Below are 11596 nucleotides of genomic sequence, written 5' to 3'. Positions count from 1 at the left end.
TCTTTATGCAAAATGCATTTATTTATTCGTTTCACTTGATTACGGAGTGAAAACCCGATCTGTGAATGAGCATCCCATCAGCGACGGTTATTAAATATGTATCATAAACAGAATGCGCTTCCCGATCGGCCTGATCTCGGTGGTTTGCAGCATCTCTCTGCTCTCACAGAAAATGAGTTTTGACCGAGCGGGTCAGTTTTTCCTAGCAGCTGTCCAAGGCTTCAGAGCAGCTCATGTCAGACGTGGCCCCGGGACCCAAACACACACACACACACACACACGCAACGACACACTGACCTCCAGTTAAAGAGCGCAAACATGGCTTGCTCGCAGGCGCACATGAATAAACAATCGAGTTAACACCGCATGTATCTCGTCGTCGTTTGCGTGTGTGGGCTTTGAGGCAATGCACAGTAATAGAAACTCTGGGCACGTAAAATAAAACTGAATCAAAATTAAGCAACGCAAACGTGCATGCTTGAAATACTAAAAACAGGGGGGAAAAACTGTATAATAATATAAAATAAGTTAAAAAGATGCTTTGCATATTAAAAACTACTTGGTAATAATATTGCAAAAAAATAAAAATGTATATTTAATTTGTTTGCTAGATCTAAAAAAATAAAATAAAAATAATTAAAAAGTATGCATTTTGAATAAAAAAATAGCTAAAGAAAATACAATTAACTTCACATTAAGACCTATTTTCTACTGATCGAAAAATAAAATAATGCATACAATAAAATAACGTTGAAGATACAAAATGTGCTCATTACGTAAAATAAAAATATTAATATTACAAGGTAATGTATAATTGATGTTTTTAAAACTATTTGCTAATTATATATATTTATGCTTAACGCGGAGAATAAATTATAAAAAGTAAAAATGATGCGAAAAACAAATAATGCTCAACACACACAAAAAAAGGGTTAATGCTGTAAATCTAAAATTAAAAATGAGATATATATGCTCAAAACAACGCACGTTTCACACATTAAATACTATTTGCTAATGATATTAATATAAAATAAGATAAATGCGCTTGAAATGAATCGATATCACCTTGAATTGCAAAACCAAATAAAAATCAACCAAGTTATTAACGTGAGGAATTATTAATGGTCTCTGAAAACAAGTCTTGTGTGTCTTACATACGTTTTTCATTTCGTCATCAGGTTTTTAGTGAGCTTCCTCTCACACGCTGCCAGCCTTTCACCCTCATCCCTGCCGTGATTACTGACAGATTCCTGCCCTGCCCCGAGAAAAGCAGACCTTCCCGCCGATAAATAATAACAGAAGGTCCGGCTCCTGATCTCACCACCGAGAGATTTCTATAGAAGCACTACTTTGTGCTCCAAAACGAATTAAAACGAGTGTGCATTCAAATTCACCGACGTCGTCGTTTTTGCTTTAAACCAACTGCAATTTTATGCATTATGCATTATTATTACAATTATTTTCTTTATTTATTGCATTTAATTACATTACATTTGTGAACCGCATTTTTTTTTATTTCCGACATAAACCATTGATTTATTCACGCATTTAACGCTTCGCATGCTTTTATTAATTGCATGCATTATATATCTTCTAAAAATAAAGTTATGTATGCTTACAATAAAACAACGTTGAAGATACACAAAGTCTGGAATAATGTGCTATTATATAAAATAGAAATAATTTTACAAGATAATATATAATTAATATTTTTAAAACAATTTGCTTATTATATATTTATGCTTAATGCAAAGACTATTTGCACATTATATGAAATTGTGAAAATGTCAAATTAAATTTAAACAATTGCATTTTTATTTCCAATATAACAACAATTGCATTTTTTTTTTTATATATATATATATATATATATATATATATATATATATATATGCATTCCTATTTATATATAATTATATATATATATATATATGCATATATACATATAACATATATATATATATATATATATATTATATATATATATATATATATATATATATATATATATATATATTTTTTTTTGTTTAATGCTTTGCCTATTTTTATTAATTGCATGCATTATAGCATGCATTCGTGCATCGTATTGTTATTTAAATCAACCTTGTTAGCATCAAGGTGCCATGCATTTATTAAAAAAAAGTGCAAAATCTTTTTTTTTTTTTTTTTGCACATTATTGCATCTCTGCTGTTTTTAATCACTTCCAAAATAACCCGAAATGTTTTATGTCTGATTGTTCCACTTTCTTCAAAACAGCTTTCAACCGGACATTTATTTTTGCATCTAATTCAGTAGTATTTGGTTTAAACAAAACCTGGGACATATTCGTGAATTTTAAAGCATGCATTTGTATATTGCAAATAAATATTAAGGAGCCATTTAAAAGTAATGGGCAAGTGTGACAAGCGATGCATTTCTAAAATAACGCTGAAGTTCATGCATCTTTTATGCAATGTAGGCTACTAACTTCTTTTGCATTACAAGTTGTTTCAGAGAACTATTATATATTGTTCGTAAAGTTATTCGTAAAGTATCATTTAATGTTGGCGAAGAAAAAAACTTTCAGAACGTATAATTTTATTGGCGTTTGGTTGAAAATAATGCAGGGATATAATGTACTTGTTAACTGCATCATCTCACAGCATGCATCTGTGCATTGCATGAAGCTGAAGTTAAAAAGCATGCAGACTGAAATATGAATCTCAACAGCGACAACTGTCGGCGGTCATCAGAAAAATAGAAATGTCCCGAGATAAACTTTCAAACATCTGAGGCTCTGCGAGTCTGCTTTCCACCTTCTGGCAAGCATCATGGAAGCAGAGAGACTGACTAATGGAAGCAGTGGCTCCTCCTGACTTATTGCTTTCACAGACGTCAGAAAATGCTGAATGTGCAACGAAAAGAAAAAAAAAAAAAAAAAAAAAGCTGCCCTCGCCTGCTGAAAAGTGTTCAGGACTTCTTCGAGAAGCGCCCGAAGGAATGCGCGTCTCTTCTTACCTGCAACATGATGAAAGTCTCGCTGTCAGACGAGAAGCAAACGGCTTAAATGAGCTCGGGACTGCTGCGCCTCAGTGCCGCCTTTCGCCTCCGTTTCCGTCTCTTTCCATCTCTCTCTGTACGCCGTTCTTCGCCTCCTCGCTTTCTGACAGAACTGTAGATGCCGCTCGTGACGCACCGCCCGACCGGCCAATCAGAGAGCGGGGGGCGGGGCGTGTACGGCAGGGGGGAGGGGCCGAGTGAAGCTAATTCGCTACAAGCTTGTTTTGTGAAACACTAAAGTAGAAATGTCAGCTCGACAACACCTTTGACCTTATGGAAAGTAGCATGGCAAAGTCCCTTTTAAAGGAACACTCCACTTTTTAGGAAATAGGCTCATTCTCCAACTCCCCCAGAGTTAATAAGTTAATTATTGAATCCATTCAGCCGATAGCACTTTCAGCGTAGCTTAGCATAGATCATTGAATCCAATTCAATGCGTCGCATTCAACAATGACCAAAGAGTTTCGATATGTTTTCTATTTAAAACTTTTGTAGTTGCACCGTGTGCTAAGAACGACAGAAAAAGCAAAAGCAATTTTATAGTGATATCGGCGCCTGAAAACAGCCGGATCCTCTTGCTTGCACAGAGAGTGTACGTCTGGGGACTATTTTTTACAGGCGCTGCGCGATGTCATGTATTATTACGCCGGAATGAGAGTATAGTTCCTAGTCCAGGGCTGTCAAACTCTGCTGTAAACCCTGTAACCCTAATTAAGCACGCCTGATCCAGCTAATCAAGTTTTTTTTTGGCTTATTTGAAGACTGAGTGGTTTGTGTGTTGGAACTGAACTAAACAGGAACTGGGTTTGACACCCCTGTTCTGGTCATGTCATATAACTACAGAAGGGTCAAGTTTTAAATAGGAAAAATATTGAAACTCTTTGGTCATTTTGAACACGATGCTACTGGTCTAATCAGATTCAATGATCTATGCTAAGCTACGCTAAAAGGGCCATCGCCAGATTCGGAGATCGGCTGAATGGATTCAAAAACGGTAAAACTACACTTATTAACTCTGGGGGAGTTGGAGAATTAGCTTATGTCCAAAAAAAAAGAGTGGAGTGTTCCTTTAAGCAAAGCCCGTTCACTCGGCCGCCGTATTTGCCACGCCTCCGGGCGGCTCAAACTAGACCAGAATTTCTGAATCAAACAAATCAGCAACAAAATCTGAAACGAGCGGACTCTTTTAACTCTCAAATAGCGTTTAAAACACTGATCAAGGATAGAGAACTGGATTGCTCATGAAGTCAAGAAAGTGAAGCCGCTGCGCCGCCATATTGGTATTCCCCACTGTTCCCATACATTCCATTGAATTAATAGGAAATCGGACAAATATAATGTGAAAACATCACCTAACAAGTCAGCGTTTTTAAATATGAAGTATCCCTGCACATTCTTGCAATGCAAACACCCTAGGCAGTTCTTTTTTTAATTTAACTTATTAAAACGTTAGGTTTATTACAGTAGATAACATGATAAGCAGGCAGACGCGACTCAATATATATAACAAATTATAAAGTCTTGTGCAATTATTAATTGTTTATGTACTTTTGTTAGTGTTTTTTCAACAGTGGTTTCGTTAACAACGTCCATTTTGAAGCAGATAATGATTTAAATAGCGGTTAAATTAATCGTCAGCATACATAACATTTTACATGGCGACGTTAATTTTAGTCTAAAATAATCGTAGTCTAAAATAGTTTGCTCAATCAGGCGTCATCATACACATAATTCATAAAGCTCTATTTCAAGATGATGCATGGTAAGCGTTTCGTTTAAGTACAACGCAGAGCAATATTATTAATCGTATGTTCAAATACGTTTCTGCTACTGTATTTGCATGTTAGATAATTGCTGAATAATTACGTACGTCACGTAAATAAATGGATATTTTACGTTAAATCAGTGTGAACACCCACCTAAACGATTTAAATACATCGCTCATCCTGCCCAAGAAGACCATAAACATGAAGTAAAATTAATTTACATACACCTAACATAATAATTAATCTAATAAATAATTCAAATTAACTTAAACTGATACAGCCAAATATATAAATGAGTGGTTTAAAAGCTTTTTTTTGCGTAGCTCCGTCCCGCTTATAACTAAGCAAGCGCCGGTCTCTATGGTAACCGGAGCTTCTGGTAACCGGACTTTAGCAACTAACGATTGGCTCTTTCGTTTAGAAGGCGGGACTATCCCGCCATATTGAGCATTGCACTTTCTCCACCTTCAAAAGTATAGGAGTAAACCGTCTTTGATTGTAGTTGGAGAGTACAAACGTAAACGCAGTCTGATTTAGTTACGCTAACGTAACGTAAACAACGTATCTGCCTACATATGTTGCATTTTTGTTCTATTTGGCCACAAAAAGTATTCTAATTACTTCAATTACGGTTGAACCATGGATTATTTTAAAGATTTCCTTGTTAAATTTCTTGATCGAAGGATCCTTGCTGTATGGAGGGTCAGAATTCTCTGAATTCGTCAAAAATATCTGAATTTGCCGGTCCAAAGATGAACGAAGGTCTAACGGGTTTGGAACGACATGAGTACTAATTAATAACAGAATTTGCATTTTTTTGGAGTGGACTATCACTGTAAAGTATTTTTTTTATTTTTATATCAATGTTAGTTAAAGCAGGGCTAAGCCCACAAGAGTCCGAAATTTATTTATTTCTCAAAGTAGAAGAAATTGTATCAGGTTCTATTTTTTCTGCATTTAAGTAGCTAGTATTTTGATGGGAAAGGACGATGAATACGAAAAAACACAAAATTTCAGACACGTGCAAGGACCTCGGCAACATTCCTCAGGTTAATTCCAATCATATCAACATGAATTATTGCAATCGGATTTCTTTCTGCATTAAATTAGTTCATTTAATATCTGGTCCATTAAAGCTACGCCATGCAACTTTTTTGGCCTGTAATAATAATTCATGTTTTAGCGATCGGGATGTATTTTGTGGGAAATTGCACACAGGAGCAGAAAAAACATTCTTCTGTAAGAGGTTGGTTTTTTTAACCAAAAGTTATAGTGTAGCTAAAATTAACAGGTAAGCCTATAGCTTTCGATCTGAATAATGTATTACCTAAATTGTGAAATGAACGTCGATTAAAAAATGATTTATAAGTATTTTTCATTGTTAGTTCGTCTTATCCAATGCAGCTGCCTGCATGGAAAAATGTTACAGATAGATTCATGAAAAAAAAATTGTGCATTAAAAGGCAGGAGGGTAACAATTTAAAATAAAGGCAAGTTTAGTTCATGCTATACCATACAACTCATGATGGCATGCTGAGAAATCCAATTTAATTTGATCCCACGGCTGCCAGTCATCTTCAGCGAGAGTTAATTATCGCATGGAGAGACAGTGACCCAAACTATAAATATAAATATATATATTTATAGTATATAAATGTCTCTGGAAGCACCAGCTTACGACGAATTACACTATAACAATATTCAGTGGTTTCAAACAAAGTAAAAGGTGATTTCTTTCAGGCAGACCAGAACAGACCAAACTCGTGTTCCTGCAACATGTGTGACGCTGAAATATTCGACATTGCACAACTTATAATTGGCTGTTTGTTCAACTTCGGGCACTTTTCCAGTATGTCACAGCGGGTGATTTTTATACCGACTAACATATTTGAACTCTTTCTCATATGACGGTCCTAATCAAAAATCAACGTTTTATCACGACTTCATCTTTTAGAAGGGACTCCCACTGTAAACCGTAATGTACGAACATCAACTGTAAACCATGAAAATCTAACAAACATAAAGTGAAGCAGAAATCGTTGTAGAAACAGGTTGCGCCAAAGAAATTCTATGCTGAATTTCAAGAAACATTTAAAGCCCTTTAAAAACATTTTAATAGCTTAAAAAACAAAAACAGACTGAAACTAGACTGAAATACACAAATTATTAGAAAATTATTGCATTAAAGATGTTATGTCAATACTTAAAAACTTTATTTCAAACTTCAAATCCAACAGTATAATAACTTGTAATATGTGGTTAACTTAAAACGCTGGTTTCACAAACAAAGCTTAAGTCTAAGGCTAGTCTGAAATGTAAATCTGAGCACTTACTGATCTAAAAAACGTCAGTGCCTTTGTTTTGTCTAAAAAAAACAGTAATGCATGATTAACTACGGCCTAAGTGTTCATGTTGCTTTTAAATTTAAGTTGAATTAATTTGGATTTTTTTCTGCAGCAAATGCAAAAAACTGTAATGATTAAAATGTTTTCGAACTGATTGAGCGAACGATGTGAAATTGTTATTTGTCAAATTGCGTTCTAAAAGCTCGAGAAGCTCCCAGTGTTGAAGAAACAGCCGTTTATAGATTCAACGCGCCGCATTCGACGATTTGACACGCAATCTGATCGCCTGCCTCGTGCACTCGAGGGAAGCGCTCGTTTCGCCCGACCGCTCTCACTAAACAAACGTTTATTCTGCTCTTTATGAAAGCGTCGGCGTCTCCGGGTTGGTGCTGTTGTGTGCGAGTGTGGAAATACTTTGGTCGGCTGCTGTAAGATCACGGCCGCTCTTTCCCAAGTTTGTGGTAAAACCGAAGAATGCGGGAATTTCTGCAGTCAGACGAGTTCAGCAGAAAGCCTTCTTCCTCGCTGTTTTTGAGTTAGGTGATGTCCGTCAAATGCAAAGTCCAGCGGCTCTTGCGAGCTATCGATAGCTCTCCAGCCGTCCGATATGGATTGTGATAATGATTGTTCCACATATGATCTGTGGATCTGTGCCCAGAGTGTGCATTTTTTCCAACCCTCCCTCTGCCATTATTCTTCAGCCCTAGTTTTATCTGAAAACCTCTAGCCAAAGCAGAGAAACAGCGCTTCGGTGAATGCTGAACACAACTAACTAACCAACTAGTTAGTAAACTGTGGTAGAAAGGCCTGCGAGTCCACTGGGAACCGATACTGATTCCAAGATGAGATCATGAAAATCTGCTGTTTGTGAATTGAGTTCAGATGGAAGTTAATGATGCTCGTTGTTTATCCCAAGCCACATTTCTCTGGAAAATGCATGGAGTTGCACGACTAAAAGAGTCTTTCCTGAAGCATGCATTAGTGTTTGTGCCATCGAGTTTCTGGTAAATTCAGGTTTTAGCCTTTGATTCTGTGCACAAAAATGTAAACCCGAAATCTGTCTTAATGGCACCATACAAAGAGTACTGGCTTGAACAGATGCTAGAATAAATACCACATTAAAATTAACTGCAAAATAAAGCTCTAATGAAAACTGCTCAGTAAAAAAAAAAAAAAATAAATAAATAAATACATATTGGCACCCCCTAACATTATTTACAAAACAAAGACATTGCGTAGTAATAAAAATAATTAGTGATAAATAAATAGAGCTAAACAAATAATTTAAATAAATAAATAATAAATAAATTAAACAATTAAAGGTAGCAACTCCAAGACTATAATAAGTGCAAAACAAAGTTTAAATGAAAATTGCATGTAAGTAAATAAATAAATTAAATACATATTTGGTAGTACAACTAAAACTAAAATAATCTCATGAAACAAAGAGACTGCATGGTAATAAAAATAAATGAAAAGAGCTAAACAAACATACAAATAAATATTTAAATGAGTGAATGAAAAAATAAGTGGTAGTACCATCAAGACTATGCAAAACAAACTTTAAATGAAGACTGCAAGCGAATAAATAAAGAAATGGTAGTAAAATTATCTGCTAAACAAAGTTTATATGAAGAGTGCGTATGTAGAATTAAAAAATATTAAATAATAGACCCTTCAAGACTGAAATGAAGTGCAAAACAAAGTTCACGTGGAGATCGCATGGAAATAAATATATGCAGTAGTATCACTAAACAAAGTTTGCATGAAAGCCGCAGGTTAACCAGTTCAGGCTGAATTAATTGCTTTAGTTTAATGCTTTAGATTTCGAGATTTTAAACAAACCCTGAATGACTGAGACAAACACCGCAGAAACAAAACAGCCATGAAACAGTTCGTCTTCACCGGAAAACACAGCGAACGGAAAGCAACAAACAGTCCCCCCTCACCAGTCTGATGTCCAGCGTCTGGTCATTTCTGAGATCCCTGTCTGTTCCTGGAGCACCTCAAGAAGCTGATGCTAAATCTGATATTTTCCCTCCGGCGCTATTGGCAAACCGTGCCGGTGAGGAAGAGAGACTCCGGTCCAAACGCCTTCCTCCAAGCCCGAGCTTTTGTCTCTGGACACTTTAGAGGCAAACCCCCCCCTCGCCGTCCGGCGAAACTGCCACTCACGGAGGAGAGACGTCCGGAGGGAGGCGTTTGCGGTCACAGACGCTTGCTAATTAGGACAAAAGCATTAAAACAAGGTTAGAAGGACCTGACAGCATGAGGGCCGCGTCTAAATAACGCCTCTCGTTCCCAGCGCTCATTTGCATGGAAATCATGCCGGGCCGCATTCACTTTAAAACAGGCCGTGAAAAGCTGACTCAAAGTGAGTCGTCGACTTCAAGAGTGAAAAGCAATGGGGCTTTTTTAACCAATTTGTACCCAGAATGCTCAACAGTGCCAGTGCATGCATAAACGATAAACTTATTCCATTAGGAAGCATGAACATGCTCCAAATATGGATGTGGAGTAAGCCGAATTCAGTTAAAATGTGAGTTTTTTTCCCTAATGTGAGTAGATGTGTATGAATATCACACAAGTAGATGTCCATAGAATAAAATGTCAAAATTAGGTTGAAATAATATTACATTGTCATTCAGTGTAACACAATATTGAATACAAAAAAAAATCTACTTTTAGAACAGTTTTGCAACTGCTTAGCAACACCTTAGCAACCACCATAGCAGCTGCTTAGCAACCACTCAGTACATCTTAACTGCCACCTTACCGACCGCCCTAGCTACTGTCTGCCAACACCTTAATAATTACCCTAACAACTACAAAGGAACCTCCCTGAACACGTCGACAACCACTTATCTACCCTCTAGAATCCATTTAAAAACAGTTTTACAACACCTTAGCAACCGCCTGGCAACCTCCATATCAGCTGCCTAGCAACCGCTTAGACCATATTATCTTGCACCTTACCAACAATATGATCAATTTAGAACACTTTTGCAACTACTAGGCAACACCTTAGCAACCACCATAGCAGCTGTCTGGAAACACCTTCAGAAGTGGCCTAGCAACCATTTAAAACTTCTTAGCAACAATGCAGGACACATGCACCCTAGCAACCACCCAAAACACTTGTAAAAGTTGTTCCACTCCATGTGTTTTTAATGTACTTTTATTTATTTATTGCCCTTGAAACACATTTTTAAATATATGTTGGCATGGTGTATTTAAAACTAATTCAGTTTATTAGAAATCTGACCCATTTCATTTACAGCATTTATGACTGATAAATATGAATTAAATAAGTTAATTTGTTTGTTTATGCTAAAACTATATAATCCAAGCGTTTTATATGCAATTCAAATACATAATTTAGGCCTAAATATTCAGATGTAAAGATAAAAGAAAAATATTCCAGCTAAATATAAGGTAGCATATAACACAAATTTTCCATTTGCTAGGAATATTTCTATATTTAAAATATGAAATAATTACATCATATGCTGTACTCCTGTAAAATATCCCACAGAAGTAATAACAGTGAGTAAGTTTTTTTCAATGAGGTCTTTTGAGGTGAGCTGCTCCTTTAAAACCATCGCATGCTTGTCATGCCAGCGGTTGCCATGGCGTTCCGCGGGCATCTGCCACACATCTTGGCAGTCGTGCAAAACCAGAGACTCCTTCACACTGAGGAGTCCGGGCCAAAGCGATGGATCTAAGAGACTCGTCTACTGCAGGTTACATCTAAACTAGTCCCAGCCTCGGATGTTCCTCCCACAGACGGGTTTACCAGCTCCAGATCTGATGAGGTTATGAGGTCAGCGGCATCAAACGCTATGCAGTTTATTTTTCAGACACAAGATATTCACCAGCTGCATTCAATGCATTCTGCTCTGTTCTGCAACATTTATAATTTTTCTTTAAAAAAAAAACTTAATACAAGCTACTGATGAAAACTATAACAGTATCTCAGTCATACTAAAATAACACATACTATGTATATAAACAGAATTCTCATATCTGCCTAGCAACCTCCCTAAGCACCATAGAAACCATTTATCTAGGAACCATTTAGAACACGTTTGCAGCTGCTTGTCATCCGGCCTAGCCCCTGTCTGGCAACACCTTAGCAACCTCCCTGGCGACCACTCAGAATAGCCTAGCAACCATTTAGAACAACGTAGCAACTTCGTAATAACTATCTAGAACACATTACTGTTTAGCATCATCTTAGCAACAGCCCTAGCGACTGCCTGGCAACACCTTAGCAAACGCCTTAGAAACTGCTTAGCAACTGCTAAGAATAACTAGGCAGTGGCCTAGAAACCATTTAGCAATTATTTGGACACCATATAAACTTTATTAGGAACTATCCAGAACACATTAGTTTCTGTTTAGCAAAACATTAGCAACCTTGCTACTTCCTGAGGACACCTTAG

The 11596-nt window shown here is 36.6% G+C and overlaps 1 protein-coding gene across 3 annotated transcripts in view; it reads right to left on the bottom strand.

Moving 5' to 3' along the window:
* Positions 1–9239, bottom strand: part of mid1 (midline 1) — a 44360-nt gene extending 35121 nt beyond the window's left edge. The window contains exon 1 of one of the 3 annotated variants that reach the window (XM_043230621.1): positions 9101–9239. The gene's annotated coding sequence lies outside the window, so the exon portion shown is untranslated. Of the gene's footprint in view, positions 1–2998; positions 3145–9100 lie in introns of those variants that run through there. The other 2 variants (XM_043230619.1, XM_043230620.1) reach the window with 2 other exon arrangements.
* Between the last annotated feature and the right edge of the window lie 2357 nt (positions 9240–11596).

Source organism: Puntigrus tetrazona, unplaced genomic scaffold (assembly GCF_018831695.1).
Source record: "Puntigrus tetrazona isolate hp1 unplaced genomic scaffold, ASM1883169v1 S000000176, whole genome shotgun sequence".
Classification (NCBI taxonomy): domain Eukaryota; kingdom Metazoa; phylum Chordata; class Actinopteri; order Cypriniformes; family Cyprinidae; genus Puntigrus; species Puntigrus tetrazona.
The sequence above is the reverse complement of the archived record's forward strand: the minus strand, read 5'-3'. Positions and strand labels throughout refer to the sequence as shown.